General features: G+C 52.7%; 1 protein-coding gene across 1 annotated transcript in view; it reads left to right on the top strand.

Moving 5' to 3' along the window:
• Nucleotides 1–22898, top strand: part of LOC143775062 (dynein axonemal heavy chain 3-like) — a 2972411-nt gene that overhangs the window by 1162380 nt on the left and 1787133 nt on the right. The window lies entirely within an intron of this gene.

Raw genomic sequence — 22898 nt, 5'->3', positions numbered from 1 at the left:
CAAGCAGCAATTCTGCAAGTGCAAATATAAATGCAGAAATATAATAATGACTTTCAAATTCAGTTCTTTCATGTGTACATACACCTTTTGCAACATGGGTCTTAATGTCTGAAAAAAAATGCTTAATGAAATCTACTGATTTGGTCTTCCCATGATTCAGAAAATACAATTATTTATATATAAATCGTTTGTTAATAAATATAATTATTGCATAAAACAATTACCGTATTTTGCAGATTATAAGACGCATCTCAAAATTGAATTTGGAAAATAAAGAATTCTTATTTTTTAAATAAAATAGTGGCGCGTCTTATAGCCTGTTTTAACGGTAGCTTACCTGGAGGTTGGCTGCGACAAAGTGAGGTCACACGAGTTAGAGTCGCTGCTTCAGGAGGCCGGTGATGGCAGGAGTGAGGCAATACTGCGGGCCTTGGGCTCTCATAAGATGTTGCTGCTGGTGAGTGTAGTCCGTTTTTCCATTTATTTACCTGTGGTGGGTTTCCAGAGGAGAAACACGTGCATACTGCAGACTCGGGAGATGAGATCTTTCCTTCCAAGATCTCTTCTCCTGAGAATATTGTCTCCCAAGATCTCAATATGCACATGCGCCACTTCCGGTGGCCATTTTCTGAAAGTCCACAGAAGGAAAATCTCCTGGGAAGGGGATTCTGCTCACCAGCTCCGCAATCTTCTGAGAGCCCTGGCACTTCAGCATCGCTTTGCTCCTGCCACCGCCAGCCTCATGAAGCAGTAACCCTGCCTCATGTGACTCCGCTCCACCCCCCTCGGTAAGCTCACTTTGGATTATAGGACGCACCCCATTATTTATGACAAATTTGGAGTAAAGTGTGTCTTCTAATCCAAAAAATATGGGATTTTTAAATAGAAAATACAAATATTGAAAACATTCATACTCACATGACTATCATTAAAGGATGGTCTGGTAACTTAAAAGTTCTTTCTAAATATCTATCTATATACCCTAACTACTTATGTAATTAATACTTTTATAAAATGCCCTATACTTCTTCCTATCTAGCTAATCCATAAATGTGTTCTTTTTTACTTTAATCTACCTCGTTTGTGGAAATTAGTGTTGAGCATTCCGATACCGCAAGTATCGGGTATCGGCCGATACTTGCGGTATCGGAATTCCGATACCGGGATTCCGATACTTGCCGCGTATCAGATACCGGAATCGGAAGTTCCAAGATTCAAAATGCAGAAATTCAGCCAATGAGAATGATTCCAAGTGTGGGCACATCCTGTTTAGCATGGAGGGCATGAAAGTACTGGCAAGGCTGTGATTGGCTGCTGAAATGATGTCATGCTGCAGTTTAAAAGTCGCTGGCGCCATTTTGCGATCACTCTGCTGTGAATTCAGTTAGTGACAGGACGCTGTTTGCTGACTGAGGGACAGTTTAGAGATAGCGATTTGCTTCTTTGTGCTTTCCAAAGGCTAATTTAGCAACCGCTGTGTTCACCTACTATTCACCTTGCTTTTGCCTTGTAGCGCTGTTTTCACAGCGATCTGCAAGGTCTGTGTGTGTGTGTGTGTGAGTGCAGCCCACTCTCTAGTCTGAGTGCAGCCACATAGGCCATCCATAGCTGGTTGTATTCAGTTCAGGGAGGGTGGTTCATTGCCTCATACTGTTCTTTTTTTTTTTTTTTTCCAAGTAGTGTAGTCTGCTGCTAATTTATTCAAAAAAATCCTATTAGTGTCTTTCCACCCGTCTCCAGCTAATTTGTGGAAAAACACTACATAGGATAAAGTAGAGGAGGGTTTTTGGGCCTTGCAGCGCCGTTTACGGCTGTCTGCACGGTCTCCGTGTGACTGCAGCTCGCCCTGTAGTCTGTGAGCAGCCGTAGCCTGGTTGTCTCCAGCTCAGGGTTGTTCACTGCGTCATACCGCCAAATCAATTTTAATTTTTTTTCAAGTAGTGTAGTCTGCTGCTAATTTATTTAAAAAAATCCTATTAGTGTCTTTCCACCCGTCTCCAGCTAATTTGTGGAAAAACACTACATAGGATAAAGTAGAGGAGGGTTTTTGGGCCTTGCAGCGCCGTTTACGGCTGTCTGCACGGTCTCCGTGTGACTGCAGCTCGCCCTGTAGTCTGTGAGCAGCCGTAGCCTGGTTGTCTCCAGCTCAGGGTTGTTCACTGCGTAATACCGCCAAATCAATTTTAATTTTTTTTCAAGTAGTGTAGTCTGCTGCTAATTTATTTAAAAAAATCCTATTAGTGTCTTTCCACCCGTCTCCAGCTAATTTGTGGAAAAACACTACATAGGATAAAGTAGAGGAGGGTTTTTGGGCCTTGCAGCGCCGTTTACGGCTGTCTGCACGGTCTCCGTGTGATTGCAGCTCGCCCTGTAGTCTGTGAGCAGCCATAGCCTGGTTGTCTCCAGCTCAGGGTTGTTCACTGCGTCATACCGCCAAATCAATTTTCTTTTTTTTTCAAGTAGTGTAGGTTGCTGCTAATTTATTTAAAAAAATCCTATTAGTGTCTTTCCACCCGTCTCCAGCTAACTTGTGGAAAAACACTACATAGGATAACGTAGAGGAGGGTTTTTGGGCCTTGCAGCGCCGTTTACGTCTGTCTGCACGGTCTCCGTGTGACTGCAGCTCTATCTGTTGTCAGTTCAGCCCCCCAAAAAGAAATAAATAATAAAGTTCACCAAACACACCAGTTACACCACTTTACATTTGTGTAGGCCACATTAGCTCATATTAAAGTCTAGTCCACACTTTAGAAAATTAGTGTTTCTTATACCTGTTAGGAGGAGTTGCTCAGGAATAAGCACACAAATCCGTTAGTACTTTTCTGCTTATCTTTATCAGTCAACCAAGATGAAGAAGGCAGTGAGTAAGGCACGTGGGCGTGGGCGTGGGCGCGGAGCAGGGAGGGGACGTGGGGATTCTGTGCCTGCTGCGGGCACCGGTGACTCATCAGCACCCACTTTCACCAGGCAACAGTCGTTCATGCGCAGCTTTGTGTCAGAGCGCCGTACACCGCTGCTGCATCAAGACCAAATTGAAGCTGTTGTCGGATGGATGGCAGCTAATGCATCAACTTCCATTAGTGCCACATCCTCTCAGACACAGAGCACTGGAGAGCAGCCATCTGTCTCTTCACCACCTGCCAAATTGCCCAGGCAGACAGAGAGCCCAGGACAGGAGCCGTCTCTACTTCTGTTCTCTGAATCTCTTGGCTTGGAAACAGGGGGCCAGCCAAGCAGCATTGGAGAAATGGAAGAAGAGGCAGGGTGCAGTGATGCCCAACAGCTTTTTCTGTCTTCCTCTGAAGAGGCGGGTGGGCCAGTGGCTCCGGTCACCACATCGCAGGCCGCATCAGCTGATGATGACACTCAGGTGGCACTTACTGGTGCGTGCTCTGCTGCTGAGACTACCCAGGAGGAGCAGTTGGGGGCAGAGGGTAGTGTAGATGATGAGGTCCTCGACCCATCTTGGCGTGAGGGACAGGAAGGTGGTGGGAGCAGCTCTGAGGAAGAGATTCCCCGTATGGCCCAAAGAGGGAGAGGGAGGGGGAAGACTGCGGATCCTGCAGCCTCCGCTTTGGCACCCGTTAGGAGCATGTCTCTTCCAAAAGCCAAAAAGGGCGCTCCCAAGACTTGCAGTGCCTGGTCCTTTTTTGACACAGTTGCAGATGACATTTGCTATGTCAGATGCAACGTGTGTCATCAAAAAGTCAAAAGAGGTCGAAATGTCAGCAACCTCAATACCTCCAACATGTGGAAACATGTGCGCAACAGGCACCCGGCGGAGTTAGAAAAACACACTGAAGAGGTAGGCCAACCAACAGCGGCAGCTACCACCTCTTCAGCTCGTGTTGCCTCTTCCTCTAGCTCACACGCAGCTGGTTCGGCTTCCTCCCAGGATCGCCGTGGAAGAACCTCTGGCCCTGTTGTCCAGAGACCCACTGTAATTCCACCCGCAGCGCCACTTTCCCAGTCATCCACACACTCCCAGCCCAGTCTACAGCCATCGGTAGTACAGGCATGGGAGAAAAGGCGGCCTTTCTCGTCAAACCACCCACGAGCACAGGCTCTGACTGCAGGCATTGCCAAACTTCTGTCACTGGAAATGCTGTCATTCAGGCTGGTGGAGACTGACAGCTTCCATGACTTGATGTCATTGGCAGTCCCACAGTACAATGTGCCTAGCCGCTTTTACTTCAGCAGGCAAGCCGTCCCTGCCCTGCACAAGCATGTGGAGGGACACATAAAACACGCGCTACTGAACGCCGTCAGTAGCAAGGTCCACCTCACCACCGATGCGTGGACCAGTCAACATGGACAGGGGCGATACCTTTCCCTCACTGCCCATTGGGTTAATGTCGTTGAGCCGGGTACAGACCGTGCGAGTGGCGCAGGACGTGTCCTGCCCACTCCAAGGATTGCAGGAATCCATTCTGTACGCATTGACTCCTCCTCTTACACCAGTTCCTCAGAATCATCGCTGCAGGAGCCGTCACAGTCCACCTCCACATGGACCCGTGATGAACGTGTACCTGTTACGACCGACATGAGCACAGCCGTGGCCAAACGTCAACAGGCCGTGTTGAAATTAATTTTTTTGGGGAATCGTAGCCACACAGCGCAGGAGCTCTGGAATGCCATCAAGCAGGAGAGCGATGTGTGGTTTGTGCCAGCGAATCTCCAGCCAGGCATGGTAGTGTGTGATAATGGCCGAAATCTGGTGGCAGCTCTGGGCCTCGGCAACCTCACTCACATCCCATGTCTGGCACATGTGCTCAATTTGGTCGTGCAGAGCTTTTTGAGGGACTATCCGGATCTTGATGCACTGCTGCACAAGGTCCGCCTAGAGTGTGCTCACTTGCGGCGTTCCAGCACGGCAAAAGCGCGCATTGCGGCTCTGCAGCGCCGACACCGCCTGCCGGAACATCGCATCATATGTGACCTACCTACCAGGTGGAATTCCACGTTACATATGTTGGAGCGGTTGTGTGAGCAGCAGCAAGCTGTAATGGAGTACCAGCTGCTTCAGGCGCAAAAAAGTCGCAGTCAGCGCCGTACAGACTTCACAACCACAGAGTGGGCCACTATGAATGACGTCTGCCAGGTTTTGCGTCCCTTTGATTATTCCACGCGGATGGCGAGTGCAGATGATGCACTAGTCAGCATGACTGTCCCCCTTATCTGCCTGCTTGAAAAATCACTGCAAGCGCTAAGGGATGATGTTGTGGAAGAGGTGGAGGATGAGGATTCACCATTTCCATCATCTTCTGGACAGTCAGCGCCACGTGGTTCCTCACAAACGCGTAGGCAGGGGACAGTTTGTGAGGAGGATGAGGAGGAGTCAATGGAGGAGGAAGACATCCGTCCAGAGGAGGGAGTTACACAATTGTCCAGTACTCAGTGTGTACAGCGAGGGTGGGGTGATGACGAGCGGGCAGAGATCACGCCTCCAGCAGGGGACAGCGTTTCTTGGGCAGTTGGCAGTCTGCAGCACATGGTGGATTACATGCTGCAGTGCCTGAGAAACGACCGCCGCATCGCCCACATTCTCAACATGTCTGATTATTGGGTGTTCACCCTCCTCGATCCTCGCTACCGGGACAACGTAGAAAGCCTCATCACACCATTGAACCGGGAGCGAAAAATGCGGGAGTACCAAGACACACTGGTCAATTCCATCATCTTCTCCATTCCAACTGAGAGAAGTGCTGCTAGTGCATTCCAAAGCAGCTCAGTGCGTCCAGGCAGTGGTGGAGGCTCTGCACAAAGAGGGAGCAGAAGCAGTGCCTCTGCCCAAGGCAAGACCCCCCACAAAAGTCTACACCATCACAGACGGCTCCAGTCAGCAGGAGGCAACGGTTCCGTCAGATGGTGACAGACTACATGTCTTGCCCTCTTGCTGTACTCCCAGACGGCTCTTCCCCTTTCAAGTTTTGGGTCTCAAAGCTGGATACATGGCCAGAGCTAAGCCAGTATGCATTGGAGGTGCTGTCTTGCCCTGCGGCCAGTGTATTATCGGAACGTGTCTTTAGTGCTGCAGGTGGTGTACTAACTGACCGTCGCATGCGACTATCCTCCGATAACGTTGACCGGCTTACTTTCCTGAAAATGAACAAGGCCTGGATCTCGCAGGAATTTGCCACTCCTCCTCCTGATTAAATAATTAGGTCACTGTATACGTTATCCAGGTCTCCTGTTGTGTTCATCTTTCTACCACCTGAATTTAAATTCCTGGGCTCCAACACCGCCAGTTGAGGCTCAGAAGTGCCGTCTGCACAGTCAAAACATACGACCCAGTGTTATTGGGTTTCAGTAACGTCAGCTGATCCCCAGCTGTGTAGCCGGCAATGTGTCATGCGACCGCCACGCTGACACAACAACTGAAATGTAAGGGAATCTGTCCCCCCCCCAAGGCGTTTGTTACTGAAAGAGCCTCCTTGTGCAGCAGTAATGCTGCACAAGGAAAAGGTAGCTATTTTTGTTTAGCACCTTGCACACGCAGAACTTAACACTTATAAAATGTGTCCACTGATACCGTAACACCGTCCTGGAGGTGGGACTTTCCTTCGTAATGTGATGCAGCACAGCCGTCATTCCTACCCCCCCGGCGCCGCGCACCGGCTCCTCAGCGTTGTTTGATTCCGTCCCGGAGCCTGCGCTGTTATGTTATCCCGTGGCCAGGCACACTTAGCGCTGCCCGTCTTCTGGCATCATTTGGTGTCAGGATGGCTGCGCCTGTGCGGCCGCGCTGGCAGAGAGCCCGCCTCGCAGTGTCTTCTGATTTAATCCCACTGGGGGCCTGGGATCCATGGACATGCGCAGTGCATATCTGAACCTCCACCTCTCACTCATCTCCCTATGGCTTCTTCAGACTGTTCGGTGTCAGCTGGTCCCTAATAGCATGCCACGGCCGTGACACCGCACAGTCTTAAGAAGCCGTAGGGAGGGGAGTGAGAGGCGAGGATATGCACTGCGCATGTCCATGGATCCCAGGCCCCCAGTGGGATTAAATCAGAAGACACTGCGAGGCGGGCTCTCGGCCAGCGCGGCCGCACAGGCGCAGCCATCCTGACACCAAATGATGCCAGAAGACGGGCAGCGCTAAGTGTGCCTGGCCACGGGATAACATGACAGCGCAGGCTCCGGGACGGAATCAAACAACGCTGAGGAGCCGGTGCGCGGCGCCGGGGGGTAGGAATGACGGCTGTGCTGCGTCACATTACGAAGGAAAGTCCCACCTCCAGGACGGTTTTACGGTTGCAGGGGACACATTTTATAAGTGTTTAGTTCTGTGTTTGCAAGGAGCATGATGAAAAGAGCCACCTTTTCCTTTTGCATCTTTTGTGCTGCACAAGCTGGCTCTTTCAGCTACAAACACCTTGGGGGGGGGGGGGTTAAAGGTTCCCTTTCGACTTTCTCAGGCTTCGGCCTACATTGTGTTCCTCTGCTTTTCCACCTGTCCCTGGGCTCCAACACCGCCAGTTGCCGTCCAGAAGTGCTGTACGCACAGTCAACAGTCGCTCCTCTGTTATTGGGGTTCAGTAACGTCAGCTGTTCCCCTGCTGTGTGTGTGGCAATCCCTCCTACCTCCTCCTACCTCCTCCAACCTCCTCCTCCTCCACCTGTCCCTGGGCTCCAACACCGCCAGTTGCCGTCCAGAAGTGCTGTACGCACAGTCAACAGTCGCTCCTCTGTTATTGGGGTTCAGTAACGTCAGCTGTTCCCCTGCTGTGTGTGTGGCAATCCCTCCTACCTCCTCCTACCTCCTCCAACCTCCTCCTCCTCCACCTGTCCCTGGGCTCCAACACCGCCAGTTGCCGTCCAGAAGTGCTGTCCGCACAGTCCCGACAGTCCCTCCTCTGTTATTGGGGTTCAGTAACGTCAGCTGTTCCCCTGCTGTGTGTGTGGCAATCCCTCCTACCTCCTCCAACCTCCTCCAACCTCCTCCTCCTCCACCTGTCCCTGGGCTCCAACACCGCCAGTTGCCGTCCAGAAGTGCTGTCCGCACAGTCCCGACAGTCCCTCCTCTGTTATTGGGGTTCAGTAACGTCAGCTGTTCCCCTGCTGTGTGTGTGGCAATCCCTCCTACCTCCTCCTACCTCCTCCAACCTCCTCCTCCTCCACCTGTCCCTGGGCTCCAACACCGCCAGTTGCCGTCCAGAAGTGCTGTCCGCACAGTCCCGACAGTCCCTCCTCTGTTATTGGGGTTCAGTAACGTCAGCTGTTCCCCTGCTGTGTGTGTGGCAATCCCTCCTACCTCCTCCTACCTCCTCCAACCTCCTCCTCCTCCACCTGTCCCTGGGCTCCAACACCGCCAGTTGCCGTCCAGAAGTGCTGTCCGCACAGTCCCGACAGTCCCTCCTCTGTTATTGGGGTTCAGTAACGTCAGCTGTTCCCCTGCTGTGTGTGTGGCAATCCCTCCTACCTCCTCCAACCTCCTCCAACCTCCTCCTCCTCCACCTGTCCCTGGGCTCCAACACCGCCAGTTGCCGTCCAGAAGTGCTGTCCGCACAGTCCCGACAGTCCCTCCTCTGTTATTGGGGTTCAGTAACGTCAGCTGTTCCCCTGCTGTGTGTGTGGCAATCCCTCCTGCCTCCTCCTACCTCCTCCAACCTCCTCCTCCTCCACCTGTCCCTGGGCTCCAACACCACCAGTTGCCGTCCAGAAGTGCTGTCCGCACAGTCCCGACAGTCCCTCCTCTGTTATTGGGGTTCAGTAACGTCAGCTGTTCCCCTGCTGTGTGTGTGGCAATCCCTCCTACCTCCTCCAACCTCCTCCAACCTCCTCCTCCTCCACCTGTCCCTGGGCTCCAACACCGCCAGTTGCCGTCCAGAAGTGCTGTCCACACAGTCCCGACAGTCCCTCCTCTGTTATTGGGGTTCAGTAACGTCAGCTGTTCCCCTGCTGTGTGTGTGGCAATCCCTCCTACCTCCTCCTACCTCCTCCAACCTCCTCCTCCTCCACCTGTCCCTGGGCTCCAACACCGCCAGTTGCCGTCCAGAAGTGCTGTCCGCACAGTCCCGACAGTCCCTCCTCTGTTATTGGGGTTCAGTAACGTCAGCTGTTCCCCTGCTGTGTGTGTGGCAATCCCTCCTACCTCCTCCTACCTCCTCCAACCTCCTCCTCCTCCACCTGTCCCTGGGCTCCAACACCGCCAGTTGCCGTCCAGAAGTGCTGTCCGCACAGTCCCGACAGTCCCTCCTCTGTTATTGGGGTTCAGTAACGTCAGCTGTTCCCCTGCTGTGTGTGTGGCAATCCCTCCTACCTCCTCCTACTTCCTCCAACCTCCTCCTCCTCCACCTGTCCCTGGGCTCCAACACCGCCAGTTGCCGTCCAGAAGTGCTGTCCGCACAGTCCCGACAGTCCCTCCTCTGTTATTGGGGTTCAGTAACGTCAGCTGTTCCCCTGCTGTGTGTGTGGCAATCCCTCCTACCTCCTCCAACCTCCTCCAACCTCCTCCTCCTCCACCTGTCCCTGGGCTCCAACACCGCCAGTTGCCGTCCAGAAGTGCTGTCCGCACAGTCCCGACAGTCCCTCCTCTGTTATTGGGGTTCAGTAACGTCAGCTGTTCCCCTGCTGTGTGTGTGGCAATCCCTCCTACCTCCTTCAACCTCCTCCAACCTCCTCCTCCTCCACATGTCCCTGGGCTCCAACACCGCCAGTTGCCATCCAGAAGTGCTGTCCGCACAGTCCCGACAGTCCCTCCTCTGTTATTGGGGTTCAGTAACGTCAGCTGTTCCCCTGCTGTGTGTGTGGCAATCCCTCCTACCTCCTCCAACCTCCTCCTCCTCCACCTGTCCCTGGGCTCCAACACCGCCAGTTGCCGTCCAGAAGTGCTGTCCGCACAGTCCCGACAGTCCCTCCTCTGTTATTGGGGTTCAGTAACGTCAGCTGTTCCCCTGCTGTGTGTGTGGCAATCCCTCCTACCTCCTCCTACCTCCTCCAACCTCCTCCTCCTCCACCTGTCCCTGGGCTCCAACACCGCCAGTTGCCGTCCAGAAGTGCTGTCCGCACAGTCCCGACAGTCCCTCCTCTGTTATTGGGGTTCAGTAACGTCAGCTGTTCCCCTGCTGTGTGTGTGGCAATCCCTCCTACCTCCTCCAACCTCCTCCAACCTCCTCCTTCTCCACCTGTCCCTGGGCTCCAACACCGCCAGTTGCCGTCCAGAAGTGCTGTCCGCACAGTCCCGACAGTCCCTCCTCTGTTATTGGGGTTCAGTAACGTCAGCTGTTCCCCTGCTGTGTGTGTGGCAATCCCTCCTACCTCCTCCTACCTCCTCCAACCTCCTCCTCCTCCACCTGTCCCTGGGCTCCAACACCGCCAGTTGCCGTCCAGAAGTGCTGTCCGCACAGTCCCGACAGTCCCTCCTCTGTTATTGGGGTTCAGTAACGTCAGCTGTTCCCCTGCTGTGTGTGTGGCAATCCCTCCTACCTCCTCCAACCTCCTCCAACCTCCTCCTCCTCCACCTGTCCCTGGGCTCCAACACCGCCAGTTGCCGTCCAGAAGTGCTGTCCGCACAGAGCCAAACACCTCGCAAATGTGTTAGTGGGGTTCAGCACCGCCAGCTGTTCCCCTGCTGTGTATACGGCAACGTGTACTGCGACCGCCACGCAGGCACAACAAGTTAAATTTAAGGGAACCTGCCCCCCCCCAGGCGTTTGTTACTGAAGGAGCCACCTTGTGCAGCAGTAATGATGCAAAGGGAAAAAGTGCCTCTTTTCGTGGTGCTCCTTGCACATGCTGATCCTAACACTTATGAAAAGTGCCCCCTCCTACCGTGATACCGTACGGTTGGTGGAACTTTCCTTTGTGATGTGACGCAGCACAGCCGTCATTCTTACCCCCTTGGCGCCGTGCGCCGCCTCCTCAGCGTTGTTTGAATCAGTCCCGGAGCCTGCGCTGTTAGGTTAGCCCTTGGCCATGCACACATTTTGCGCTGCCCGTCTTCTGACATCATTTGGTGTCAGGCTGGCTGCGCCTGTGCGGCCGCGCTGGCTGAGATCCCGCCTCGTACTGTCTTCTGATTTCATCCCACTGGGGGCCTGAGATCCATGGACATGCGCAGTGCATATCTGAACCTCCACCTCTCACTCATCTCCCTATGGCTTCTTCAGACTGTTCGGTGTCAGCTGGTCCCTAATAGCATGCCACGGCCGTGACACCGCACAGTCTGAAGAAGCCGTAGGGAGGGGAGTGAGAGGCGAGGATATGCACTGCGCATGGCCACGTATCTCAGGCCCCCAGTGGGATGAAATCAGAAGACAGTACGAGGCGGGATCTCGGCCAGCGCGGCCGCACAGGCGCAGCCAGCCTGACACCAAATGATGTCAGAAGACGGGCAGCGCAAAATGTGTGCATGGCCAAGGGCTAACCTAACAGCGCAGGCTCCGGGACTGATTCAAACAACGCTGAGGAGGCGGCGCACGGCGCCAAGGGGGTAAGAATGACGGCTGTGCTGCATCACATCACAAAGGAAAGTTCCACCTACCGAACGGTATCACGGTAGGAGGGGACACTTTTCATAAGTGTTAGGTTCAGCATGTGCAAGGACCATAATTAAAAGAGCTAAGTTTACCTTTTCCAGCATTAGTGCTGTACACGATGGCTCTTTCAGCTACAAACGCCTGGGGGGGGTTAAAGTTTCCCTTTCAACTTGCTCCAGTGCAGGCTTCGGCCTACACTCTGCTCCCTCTCCTCCTCCTGCTGACCCTGGGCTCCAACACCGCCAGTTGGGGCCCGGTACTGCTAGCTGCACAGAGAAAAACACCAGCCAATGTGTCAGTGGGGTTCAGCACCGCCAGCTGTTCCCCTGCTGTGCAGCCGGCAACGTGTCCTGCAACTGCCACGCAGGCACAACAGACCCAAAAGCTGCCGCCAGTGCAGGCTTTGGCCTACACTCTGCTCCCTCTCCTCCTCCTGCTGACCCCGGGCTCCAACACCGCCAGTTGGGGCCCGGTACTGCTAGCTGCACAGAGAAAAACACCAGCCAATGTGTCAGTGGGGTTCAGCACCGCCAGCTGTTCCCCTGCTGTGCAGCCGGCATCGTGTCCTGCAAAAGCCACGCAGACACAAGAACTGAAATTGAAGGGAACCTGTCCCCCCTCCCCCAGGCGTTTGTACGTTTTAAAGGCCACCTTGTACAGCGGTAATGCTGCATGTGTGCAAGGTGGCTCATAAACGTATTCTCCTCGCACATGTGGAACTGAAAACACGTCTAAAATGTGTCCTCTGTGTGACCATTTAACCGTCCCGGTGCTGTGACTTTCCTTTGTAATGACACGCTGCAACCCCCTTGGTAGCGCTGCCCGTCTTCTGGCATCATGGTTTGGCTGCCTGCGCCTCTGCGGCCGCCCTGACCCACACAACGCCCCTCGTTGTCTTAGTTATTGGGACTGCGAGGGTGTGATTGATAGGCATGATCAGTGCATCAGTTCGCCTGTCCCTCATCTCCTTCCGCCTTCTGCGGACTGTGCGGCTTCATGGCCGTGGCATGCGATAAGGGATCAGATGACGCCGCACAGTCTGAAGCGGGTGTAAGGACCCGAGTGTGAGAGGCGAACATATGTGCTGCGCCAGGCCCTGAATCCCAGCCCCGCAGTGTTTTAACAATGTTAAGACACTGCGGGGCTGGGATTCATGGTCATCGCGAAACGCACCGGCCGACATTAAATGATGCCAGAACATGGGCAGCGCTAACAGCGCTAGGCCAGGGGATAACACGACAGCGCAGACTCCTGTACAGCAAATAACAATGCTCAGGAGGCTGCACCCAGCACCAAGGTGGGATTCTTGACATCTGTGCTGCGTCTCATTACAAAGGGAACTCGCGCCTCCAACACAGTTTGACTGTATAAAGGGCTAAATGTTATACGTGTTCCTTTCAGCGTGTGCAAGGAGCGAAATTAAAAGAGCAACCTTTGACTTGTGCAGCACTACTGCTGCATAAGCTGTGGCTCTTCTACTTTGTAACCCCTGAGGGGGGGTTAAAGGTTACCTTTGAAATTGGTTCAATTAGGCTTCGGCCTACACTCTGCTCCCCCTGCAGAGCCCTGGGCTCCAACACCGCCAGTTGGGGCCCGGTACTGCTAGCTGCACAGAGAAAAACACCAGCCAATGTGTCAGTGGGGTTCAGCACCGCCAGCTGTTCCCCTGCTGTGCAGCCGGCAACGTGTCCTGCAACTGCCATGCAGGCACAACAGACCCAAAAGCTGCCGCCAGTGCAGGCTTCGGCCTACACTCTGCTCCCTCTCCTCCTCCTGCTGACCCCGGGCTCCAACACCGCCAGTTGGGGCCCGGTACTGCTAGCTGCACAGAGAAAAACACCAGCCAATGTGTCAGTGGGGTTCAGCACCGCCAGCTGTTCCCCTGCTGTGCAGCCGGCATCGTGTCCTGCAAAAGCCACGCAGACACAAGAACTGAAATTGAAGGGAACCTGTCCCCCCTCCCCCAGGCGTTTGTACGTTTTAAAGGCCACCTTGTACAGCGGTAATGCTGCATGTGTGCAAGGTGGCTCATAAACGTATTCTCCTCGCACATGTGGAACTGAAAACACGTCTAAAATGTGTCCTCTGTGTGACCATTTAACCGTCCCGGTGCTGTGACTTTCCTTTGTAATGACACGCTGCAACCCCCTTGGTAGCGCTGCCCGTCTTCTGGCATCATGGTTTGGCTGCCTGCGCCTCTGCGGCTGCCCTGACCCACACAACGCCCCTCGTTGTCTTAGTTATTGGGACTGCGAGGGTGTGATTGATGGGCATGATCAGTGCATCAGTTCGCCTGTCCCTCATCTCCTTCCGCATTCTGCGGACTGTGCGGCTTCATGGCCGTGGCATGCGATAAGGGATCAGATGACGCCGCACAGTCTGAAGCGGGTGTAAGGACCCGAGTGTGAGAGGCGAACATATGTGCTGCGCCAGGCCCTGAATCCCAGCCCCGCAGTGTTTTAACAATGTTAAGACACTGCGGGGCTGGGATTCATGGTCATCGCGAAACGCACCGGCCGACATTAAATGATGCCAGAACATGGGCAGCGCTAACAGCGCTAGGCCAGGGGATAACACGACAGCGCAGACTCCTGTACAGCAAATAACAACGCTCAGGAGGCTGCACCCAGCACCAAGGTGGGATTCTTGACATCTGTGCTGCGTCTCATTACAAAGGGAACTCGCGCCTCCAACACAGTTTGACTGTATAAAGGGCTAAATGTTATACGTGTTCCTTTCAGCGTGTGCAAGGAGCGAAATTAAAAGAGCAACCTTTGACTTGTGCAGCACTACTGCTGCATAAGCTGTGGCTCTTCTACTTTGTAACCCCTGAGGGGGGGTTAAAGGTTACCTTTGAAATTGGTTCAATTAGGCTTCGGCCTACACTCTGCTCCCCCTGCAGAGCCCTGGGCTCCAACACCGCCAGTTGGGGCCCGGTACTGCTAGCTGCACAGAGAAAAACACCAGCCAATGTGTCAGTGGGGTTCAGCACCGCCAGCTGTTCCCCTGCTGTGCAGCCGGCAACGTGTCCTGCAACTGCCACGCAGGCACAACAGACCCAAAAGCTGCCGCCAGTGCAGGCTTCGGCCTACACTCTGCTCCCTCTCCTCCTCCTGCTGACCCCGGGCTCCAACACCGCCAGTTGGGGCCCAGTACTGCTAGCTGCACAGAGAAAAACACCAGCCAATGTGTCAGTGGGGTTCAGCACCGCCAGCTGTTCCCCTGCTGTGCAGCCGGCATCGTGTCCTGCAAAAGCCACGCAGACACAAGAACTGAAATTGAAGGGAACCTGTCCCCCCTCCCCCAGGCGTTTGTACGTTTTAAAGGCCACCTTGTACAGCGGTAATGCTGCATGTGTGCAAGGTGGCTCATAAACGTATTCTCCTCGCACATGTGGAACTGAAAACACGTCTAAAATGTGTCCTCTGTGTGACCATTTAACCGTCCCGGTGCTGTGACTTTCCTTTGTAATGACACGCTGCAACCCCCTTGGTAGCGCTGCCCGTCTTCTGGCATCATGGTTTGGCTGCCTGCGCCTCTGCGGCCGCCCTGACCCACACAACGCCCCTCGTTGTCTTAGTTATTGGGACTGCGAGGGTGTGATTGATGGGCATGATCAGTGCATCAGTTCGCCTGTCCCTCATCTCCTTCCGCCTTCTGCGGACTGTGCGGCTTCATGGCCGTGGCATGCGATAAGGGATCAGATGACGCCGCACAGTCTGAAGCGGGTGTAAGGACCCGAGTGTGAGAGGCGAACATATGTGCTGCGCCAGGCCCTGAATCCCAGCCCCGCAGTGTTTTAACAATGTTAAGACACTGCGGGGCTGGGATTCATGGTCATCGCGAAACGCACCGGCCGACATTAAATGATGCCAGAACATGGGCAGCGCTAACAGCGCTAGGCCAGGGGATAACACGACAGCGCAGACTCCTGTACAGCAAATAACAACGCTCAGGAGGCTGCACCCAGCACCAAGGTGGGATTCTTGACATCTGTGCTGCGTCTCATTACAAAGGGAACTCGCGCCTCCAACACAGTTTGACTGTATAAAGGGCTAAATGTTATACGTGTTCCTTTCAGCGTGTGCAAGGAGCGAAATTAAAAGAGCAACCTTTGACTTGTGCAGCACTACTGCTGCATAAGCTGTGGCTCTTCTACTTTGTAACCCCTGAGGGGGGGTTAAAGGTTACCTTTGAAATTGGTTCAATTAGGCTTCGGCCTACACTCTGCTCCCCCTGCAGAGCCCTGGGCTCCAACACCGCCAGTTGGGGCCCGGTACTGCTAGCTGCACAGAGAAAAACACCAGCCAATGTGTCAGTGGGGTTCAGCACCGCCAGCTGTTCCCCTGCTGTGCAGCCGGCAACGTGTCCTGCAACTGCCACGCAGGCACAACAGACCCAAAAGCTGCCGCCAGTGCAGGCTTCGGCCTACACTCTGCTCCCTCTCCTCCTCCTGCTGACCCCGGGCTCCAACACCGCCAGTTGGGGCCCGGTACTGCTAGCTGCACAGAGAAAAACACCAGCCAATGTGTCAGTGGGGTTCAGCACCGCCAGCTGTTCCCCTGCTGTGCAGCCGGCATCGTGTCCTGCAAAAGCCACGCAGACACAAGAACTGAAATTGAAGGGAACCTGTCCCCCCTCCCCCAGGCGTTTGTACGTTTTAAAGGCCACCTTGTACAGCGGTAATGCTGCATGTGTGCAAGGTGGCTCATAAACGTATTCTCCTCGCACATGTGGAACTGAAAACACGTCTAAAATGTGTCCTCTGTGTGACCATTTAACCGTCCCGGTGCTGTGACTTTCCTTTGTAATGACACGCTGCAACCCCCTTGGTAGCGCTGCCCGTCTTCTGGCATCATGGTTTGGCTGCCTGCGCCTCTGCGGCCGCCCTGACCCACACAACGCCCCTCGTTGTCTTAGTTATTGGGACTGCGAGGGTGTGATTGATGGGCATGATCAGTGCATCAGTTCGCCTGTCCCTCATCTCCTTCCGCCTTCTGCGGACTGTGCGGCTTCATGGCCGTGGCATGCGATAAGGGATCAGATGACGCCGCACAGTCTGAAGCGGGTGTAAGGACCCGAGTGTGAGAGGCGAACATATGTGCTGCGCCAGGCCCTGAATCCCAGCCCCGCAGTGTTTTAACAATGTTAAGACACTGCGGGGCTGGGATTCATGGTCATCGCGAAACGCACCGGCCGACATTAAATGATGCCAGAACATGGGCAGCGCTAACAGCGCTAGGCCAGGGGATAACACGACAGCGCAGACTCCTGTACAGCAAATAACAACGCTCAGGAGGCTGCACCCAGCACCAAGGTGGGATTCTTGACATCTGTGCTGCGTCTCATTACAAAGGGAACTCGCGCCTCCAACACAGTTTGACTGTATAAAGGGCTAAATGTTATACGTGTTCCTTTCAGCGTGTGCAAGGAGCGAAATTAAAAGAGCAACCTTTGACTTGTGCAGCACTACTGCTGCATAAGCTGTGGCTCTTCTACTTTGTAACCCCTGAGGGGGGGTTAAAGGTTACCTTTGAAATTGGTTCAATTAGGCTTCGGCCTACACTCTGCTCCCCCTGCAGAGCCCTGGGCTCCAACACCGCCAGTTGGGGCCCGGTACTGCTAGCTGCACAGAGAAAAACACCAGCCAATGTGTCAGTGGGGTTCAGCACCGCCAGCTGTTCCCCTGCTGTGCAGCCGGCAACGTGTCCTGCAACTGCCACGCAGGCACAACAGACCCAAAAGCTGCCGCCAGTGCAGGCTTCGGCCTACACTCTGCTCCCTCTCCTCCTCCTGCTGACCCCGGGCTCCAACACCGCCAGTTGGGGCCCGGTACTGCTAGCTGCACAGAGAAAAACACCAGCCAATGTGTCAGTGGGGTTCAGCACCGCCAGCTGTTCCCCTGCTGTGCAGCCGGCATCGTGTCCTGCAAAAGCCACGCAGACACAAGAACTGAAATTGAAGGGAACCTGTCCCCCCTCCCCCAGGCGTTTGTACGTTTTAAAGGCCACCTTGTACAGCGGTAATGCTGCATGTGTGCAAGGTGGCTCATAAACGTATTCTCCTCGCACATGTGGAACTGAAAACACGTCTAAAATGTGTCCTCTGTGTGACCATTTAACCGTCCCGGTGCTGTGACTTTCCTTTGTAATGACACGCTGCAACCCCCTTGGTAGCGCTGCCCGTCTTCTGGCATCATGGTTTGGCTGCCTGCGCCTCTGCGGCCGCCCTGACCCACACAACGCCCCTCGTTGTCTTAGTTATTGGGACTGCGAGGGTGTGATTGATGGGCATGATCAGTGCATCAGTTCGCCTGTCCCTCATCTCCTTCCGCCTTCTGCGGACTGTGCGGCTTCATGGCCGTGGCATGCGATAAGGGATCAGATGACGCCGCACAGTCTGAAGCGGGTGTAAGGACCCGAGTGTGAGAGGCGAACATATGTGCTGCGCCAGGCCCTGAATCCCAGCCCCGCAGTGTTTTAACAATGTTAAGACACTGCGGGGCTGGGATTCATGGTCATCGCGAAACGCACCGGCCGACATTAAATGATGCCAGAACATGGGCAGCGCTAACAGCGCTAGGCCAGGGGATAACACGACAGCGCAGACTCCTGTACAGCAAATAACAACGCTCAGGAGGCTGCACCCAGCACCAAGGTGGGATTCTTGACATCTGTGCTGCGTCTCATTACAAAGGGAACTCGCGCCTCCAACACAGTTTGACTGTATAAAGGGCTAAATGTTATACGTGTTCCTTTCAGCGTGTGCAAGGAGCGAAATTAAAAGAGCAACCTTTGACTTGTGCAGCACTACTGCTGCATAAGCTGTGGCTCTTCTACTTTGTAACCCCTGAGGGGGGGTTAAAGGTTACCTTTGAAATTGGTTCAATTAGGCTTCGGCCTACACTCTGCTCCCCCTGCAGAGCCCTGGGCTCCAACACCGCCAGTTGGGGCCCGGTACTGCTAGCTGCACAGAGAAAAACACCAGCCAATGTGTCAGTGGGGTTCAGCACCGCCAGCTGTTCCCCTGCTGTGCAGCCGGCAACGTGTCCTGCAACTGCCACGCAGGCACAACAGACCCAAAAGCTGCCGCCAGTGCAGGCTTCGGCCTACACTCTGCTCCCTCTCCTCCTCCTGCTGACCCCGGGCTCCAACACCGCCAGTTGGGGCCCGGTACTGCTAGCTGCACAGAGAAAAACACCAGCCAATGTGTCAGTGGGGTTCAGCACCGCCAGCTGTTCCCCTGCTGTGCAGCCGGCATCGTGTCCTGCAAAAGCCACGCAGACACAAGAACTGAAATTGAAGGGAACCTGTCCCCCCTCCCCCAGGCGTTTGTACGTTTTAAAGGCCACCTTGTACAGCGGTAATGCTGCATGTGTGCAAGGTTGCTCATAAACGTATTCTCCTCGCACATGTGGAACTGAAAACACGTCTAAAATGTGTCCTCTGTGTGACCATTTAACCGTCCCGGTGCTGTGACTTTCCTTTGTAATGACACGCTGCAACCCCCTTGGTAGCGCTGCCCGTCTTCTGGCATCATGGTTTGGCTGCCTGCGCCTCTGCGGCCGCCCTGACCCACACAACGCCCCTCGTTGTCTTAGTTATTGGGACTGCGAGGGTGTGATTGATGGGCATGATCAGTGCATCAGTTCGCCTGTCCCTCATCTCCTTCCACCTTCTGCGGACTGTGCGGCTTCATGGCCGTGGCATGCGATAAGGGATCAGATGACTCCGCACAGTCTGAAGCGGGTGTAAGGACCCGAGTGTGAGAGGCGAACATATGTGCTGTGCCAGGCCCTGAATCCCAGCCCCGCAGTGTTTTAACAATGTTAAGACACTGCGGGGCTGGGATTCTTGGTCATCGCGAACCACACCGGCCGACATTAAATCATGCCAGAACATGGGCAGCGCTAACAGCGCTAGGCCAGGGGATAACACGACAGCGCAGACTCCTGTACAGCAAATAACAACGCTCAGGAGGCTGCACCCAGCACCAAGGTGGGATTCTTGACATCTGTGCTGCGTCTCATTACAAAGGGAACTCGCGCCTCCAACACAGTTTGACTGTATAAAGGGCTAAATGTTATACGTGTTCCTTTCAGCGTGTGCAAGGAGCGAAATTAAAAGAGCAACCTTTGACTTGTGCAGCACTACTGCTGCATAAGCTGTGGCTCTTCTACTTTGTAACCCCTGAGGGGGGGTTAAAGGTTACCTTTGAAATTGGTTCAATTAGGCTTCGGCCTACACTCTGCTCCCCCTGCAGAGCCCTGGGCTCCAACACCGCCAGTTGGGGCCCGGTACTGCTAGCTGCACAGAGAAAAACACCAGCCAATGTGTCAGTGGGGTTCAGCACCGCCAGCTGTTCCCCTGCTGTGCAGCCGGCAACGTGTCCTGCAACTGCCACGCAGGCACAACAGACCCAAAAGCTGCCGCCAGTGCAGGCTTCGGCCTACACTCTGCTCCATCTCCTCCTCCTGCTGACCCCGGGCTCCAACACCGCCAGTTGGGGCCCGGTACTGCTAGCTGCACAGAGAAAAACACCAGCCAATGTGTCAGTGGGGTTCAGCACCGCCAGCTGTTCCCCTGCTGTGCAGCCGGCATCGTGTCCTGCAAAAGCCACGCAGACACTTGCTCTTGTACCTTCTGCTCCCCATCCTGGTTCCAGTACCGTCAGCTGGTTCCGGGCAGAGCCTTTGGCTTAGGTGCCTCCCTCTGGGTATCCGAGTTCCACCAACGTCAGGTGGTCCTTGGTAGTGCTTTCAGGCACGGGTACCTCCTGCTTAGTAACCGGGTTCCAGTAACGTCAGCTGGTCCTCGGTAGTTCCATTGGCTCTTGGACCTTCGGCTACCCATCCGGGTTCCAGCACCGTCAGCTGGTTCTCGGCAGTGTCTTTTGCTCTTGTACCTTCTGCTCCCCATCCTGGTTCCAGTACCGTCAGCTGGTTCCGGGCAGAGCCTTTGGCTTAGGTGCCTCCCTCTGGGTATCCGAGTTCCACCAACGTCAGGTGGTCCTTGGTAGTGCTTTCAGGCACGGGTACCTCCTGCTTAGTAACCGGGTTCCAGTAACGTCAGCTGGTCCTCGGTAGTTCCATTGGCTCTTGGACCTTCGGGTAGCCATCCGAGTTCCAGTTCCATCAGCTGGTTCTCGGCATTTTCTCAGCCTTCTTGTACCTTCTGCTACATTTCCAAGTTCAAGAGACTAAACACGATGACCCGGAAGAACACACATAAGATGACGACGACACCAGAGACGACAACCACCGTGATGACGACGACCCTGAAGACCACCCCGATGACGACGACCCCGGAGACGACAACCCTGGAGACGACGACGACCTGGAAGACCGAGAAGCAGAAGAACAAGAGGCTGCAGAACAAAGAGCAGAAGAACATTAAGCATAACACTAAATATCAGAGCAAAAAATATTATCTAAATTATAAGCAGAAGAAGACTAAGCAGTGTATGGGGGTGAGTCCGTTCCTCCTCGTGGTGCCCCTGGATAAAGCCTGATGCTGCAGGCCAAACTGAACGCGGACAAATGTAACTCTTTTGTGACAGGCAGAACGGAAGGTGTAATCTTCAAACTTTTATAGATAACAACTACGGGAATGCCTGTCACAAATAAGAATATGATGAAGAAGTAGAATATGATGAAGATAATAGTAAAATAAAAAGAATATGAACAATGTAACCCAAAAAATAATAGGTAGAAGATGAAGAAGAAGATGAATAAGGTGAAGAAGTTGATGTCAAAGAAGCTGATGATGAGGATAATGAAGAAGAAAGCGTGGGAGAAGTAAAAAAGAAGGTGAAGGGCGTTGAAGTAGTGATAGTGAAACATCAATATGTGACAAAAAAAAAAAAAATAACATAGTCAAATTCTTTCTAACGCCGAACGTCATAAAAAAAAAAAAAAAAAAAATCCTGCTATTCTATTACATTGGGCTAAACCTCTGTGCCTTTAATGTCTCCGCCACGTCCCCCAATACATCCTACATTATTCTTAGTTGTTTTCCTTCATGTAGAATGAACCTACAAGTGTATAAAGGGTTTATTTTAATTCCGATATTTTCGTCCCATTGACTTGCATTGGGATCGGGTATCGGTATCGGATTGGATCCGATATTTTGACGGTATTGGCCAATACTTTCCGATACCGATACTTTCCGATATCGGAAAGTATCGCTCAACACTAGTGGAAATGCTTAATTAAGTTTTATGTAAAATAAAGTTTTTGGGATATTTTTATAAAATCATAAGAAAAGGAAAGACCCAAAATGTTTCATGCTGAAAAATTAAAATCCTCATGTTGCATTATAAAATAAATAACTTTGAAATTCCTTTCTGTTTCCATGTGGTTCTGAAATTCTATTTTTTTCATTTCACATTGTGCTTTATGTTAGTGGTAAATTTAACCCCTTAATCCCCAAGGGTGGTTTGCACGTTAATGACCGGGCCAATTTTTACAATTCTGACCACTGTCCATTTATGAGGTTATAACTCTGGAACACTTCAACGGATCCTGATGATTCTGACAGGGTTTTCTTGAGACATACTGTGCTTCATGACAGTGGTAAAATTTCTTCGATAAGACTTGCATTTATTTGTGAAAAAAATGGAAATTTGGCGAAAATTTTGAACAATTTCTAAATTTTCCACATTTGAAATCTTATGCCTTTAAATCACGGAGATATGGCACACAAAATACTTAATAAGTAACATTTCACACATGTCTACTTTACATCAGCAGAATTTTGGAACCAAAATTTTTTTTTTTAGGGAGTTATAAGGGTTAAAAGTTTTTCATTTTTACAACACCATTTTTTTAGGGACCACATCTCATTTGAAGTCTTTTTGAAGGGTCTATATGATAGAAAATAACAAAGTATGACACCATTCTAAAAACTGCACCCCTCAAGGTGCTCAAAACCACATTCAAGAAGTTTATTAACCCTTCAGGTGTTTCACAGGAATTTTTGGAATGTTTAAATAAAAATGAACATTTAACTTTTTTTCACACAAAATTTACTTCAGCTCCAATTTGTTTTATTTTACCAAGGGTAAAAGGAGAAAATGGACCCTAAACTTTGTTGGACAATTTATCCTGAGTACGCCGATACCCCATATGTGGGAAAAACCACTGTTTTAGCGCATAGCAGAGCTCAGAAGGGAAGCGCTATTTGACTTTTCAATGCAAAATTGACTGGAATTGAGATGGGATGCCATGTTGCATTTGGAGAGCCCCTCATGTGCCTAAACATTGAAACACCCACAAGTGGCACCATTTTGGAAAGTAGACCCCCTAAGGAACTTATCTAGATGTGTGGTGAGCACTTTGACCCACCAAGTGCTTCACAGAAGTTTATAATGCAGAGCCTTAAAATAAAAAATCATATTTTTTCACAAAAAAGATTTTTC

This window comes from Ranitomeya variabilis, chromosome 5 (genome assembly GCF_051348905.1).
Source record: "Ranitomeya variabilis isolate aRanVar5 chromosome 5, aRanVar5.hap1, whole genome shotgun sequence".
Classification (NCBI taxonomy): Eukaryota; Metazoa; Chordata; class Amphibia; order Anura; family Dendrobatidae; genus Ranitomeya; species Ranitomeya variabilis.
Note: the sequence above shows the minus strand (reverse complement) of the source record. Positions and strands in the feature narration are given on the sequence as shown.